Source organism: Psammomys obesus, unplaced genomic scaffold, assembly GCF_907164565.1.
Source record: "Psammomys obesus unplaced genomic scaffold, mPsaObe1.curated_primary_1811, whole genome shotgun sequence".
In the NCBI taxonomy this organism is placed as follows: domain Eukaryota; kingdom Metazoa; phylum Chordata; class Mammalia; order Rodentia; family Muridae; genus Psammomys; species Psammomys obesus.
This window is the reverse complement of record NW_026591872.1, coordinates 3,787,258-3,789,995: the sequence shown is the minus strand read 5'-3', so window position 1 is coordinate 3,789,995 and position 2,738 is coordinate 3,787,258. Positions and strand designations below refer to the sequence as shown.

Genomic DNA, 2,738 nt, shown 5'->3' with positions numbered 1-2,738 from the left:
ATGAGCTCTAGTAGGGAAGAAAACCGAAACACAGGATAAATGCAAGTTTCTGTACAGGTTGTCATGCCTTGAGTTCTAAGGGACTTTTGAACTATAATATTATGTACTAAGGGTGTATAGAAAACAAAACGGACTTTTTCTGCTGGTAGATAAGCTGGGGAGATGAATAAACAAGGCATGGTTGCTAAAGGAACTCCTTAGAATCACTTTCCCATACCCTTCATTCAAGGATACATTTTCAGGAAGAATTTTAAGTGCATTTTATTGTTATTTTTCCTGTACTCGGAAGCACAAGATACAAAGTATTAGGTGAAAGTTTAATTCCCTTATGTGAGGATTATTTGTCTCAGATAAGAAAATTATTGTTATTTGTAAAAAAATGAAAGGTACTTCAAAATTTTAGGCTGACATTATGACATTATGCACTGCTTTCTGATCAAGAATGATCAGGACAAATACTTTCGAGATTGCCAGTTCTCTGTTTTCACATGGAAGGTGGAGGCTGTATTCAAATAGGTGAAAATGGTATACAGAAATGATTTGGGTTTAAAAGTTTAGCAATCTGTATGGGAGGTATTAATAATTTGGCCTAGTGTGGTAGAATGGAAATGATAAATAGAGATACTGGAGATGGATTTAGGTTGTAAAATCAATAGAAATTGGTAAACAATTCACTGTGTAGTGTGCAGAAAGTGGATAAAAGAGAAAATCATGTAAGGCTGAGGGAGGTGTCAAAGATGAATCCTAAATTTATACCATATATCTGGACATCTCAACTAAGAAAGTAGACACAAGAAGCACTTAGATTTGGAGATGGAAATCACTAAGCCCAGTTTAGAGGTGTACTGAATTTGCAGTGCTTTGGAGACTTGAGGAAACATTGAGTAGGAAGGTCATATAAATTAGGTGAGTCATTTATGAGCCTCACCATAGACAGAATTCTCTAACTTGCTTTTCATCTTTTATATGTCACTTGGAACCTTAATTCAACACATATGGATTAATCCTCGCTAGTAGCAAAATACCATTCAGTGTTAAATACAACTGCACTATAATTCATTTAACCATTAAAAAAAAAAAAAACTATTACATGTTATAATAAAGTGGTGCTCTTTTTCCTTTTGTTAAGGATGGAACTCAGGGCCTCACCCACTATAAAAAAAAATGCTCTGCCACTGATTACATTCTCCAGCCCTCAAAAACAATAATGTTTAAGGTGAGCCTTACTCTTGTTGCATGCAAGATCTAGGCAAATCTTGTGTTTGTAATCTTTCAGCATCAGCCTCCCAAATAGCTGTTGTCACAAGCCTGTGTCACCAGGTCCAGGGATACTGATGCTCAGGTCTCAGGGATACAGGATGAGCAAGCTCTGCAAACTGAGTTACATGTTTTTTGTTTGCTTGCTTTGTTTTTTTTTGTGGTTTTGTTTTATTTTGCTTCTTTGTCCATAATTAAAACTATTGAAAACTGACACCAGAATAAGAGCTCATTGTTTTATACTTTATAAAATCAAGCATAGTTACATTGTCGTGATAAAGTAACTGAACTTGGTAAGGCATTCTATGAGTAAGCATGAATTCATGATGTTGTATTGTGTATTAGCGTTTTTTTTTTTCTTCTAAATGAACAGCCTTCTGTGAGCCCAGCTTTTCTTCCTGTGGACAGGCACAATACTGTTGAGAACCCCCCCTCACACACACATACACACACACACACACACACACACACACACACACACACACACACACAAAACACTGTCTGAGCATGGCTGAACACTGTAGTAATCTTGCAGTAACTTGGAAATTTCACATCCATGAAATAAGAATTTGGGCTCTGAACCAGCTGTTTCTTCTTGTATTTTTTTTTTCTTTTCCTCTTCCAGGGAAAGGTGCACTTGATCACTAGCCAGAAGCATGATGATGGCTCTGACAGCTAAGCTGCTCCAGATCTCTGAGGTGAAGTCAGGACTTGCATGCATTTTAATCTCAATACATGTTTCTAGCTTGGCAGTATGGTACAATGGCCAATGGGAGCAGAACAAAAGTATAAGGTTAGAAATTTTGACTTCACTACTTACTAGCTGAGTAACTATGGACTAATTATCTACTTCCTTAGCCTTAGTCAATTTTTCTGTATGTTAGTGATAAAGTTTAAGTAAGAGTAATTTCTATAAAATTCTCAGGAATTCTGAGGTACACAGTAATCTTACTTGTTATTTTGTTAACATTTATTTACAGTTTCACCTAGGGTTGAAGAATGTTTCTTCCAAAACTCAACATGGTGTTTTATCAATTTAAAAATTGAATGTTGCCTTGACTTGTGATTCAGACCACAATAAGTAGCTAGAATTATCAGACTTATTTTCCTAACATAAATAGGTATAAAAATCCAAGAAAATGCATAAACTTATTTCAGACATTTAACAATACTCAAAACTAGCCTTCAGCCTTTAGAGAAAGGAGACATGTGATTCAAGCATACATTTAACCAGATATTCTACATAGAAAAGGTAGAATGGTTGAAATGATAATTTGGAGCCTACTATGATGGCTAGAACTTATAGGCATGATACCATAGAGATTTGGATTCATAGAGAGATAACCATAGAAGACTGAATGTTCTCATAATAACTTTTATCATATACTAAGCAAGCTAAATATCTTCTGTCTTTATTTCTCACATGGTCATAAAAGAAGTTTTACATTTGTCTGAAGAATAAATTTACTTTACACACACAC

The 2,738-nt window shown here is 35.1% G+C and overlaps 1 pseudogene; it reads right to left on the bottom strand.

Annotated features, from left to right (window-relative positions):
• Positions 1–1,578: 1,578 nt before the first annotated feature.
• Positions 1,579–1,915, bottom strand: LOC129680514 (40S ribosomal protein S27-like; annotated as a pseudogene).
• Between the last annotated feature and the right edge of the window lie 823 nt (positions 1,916–2,738).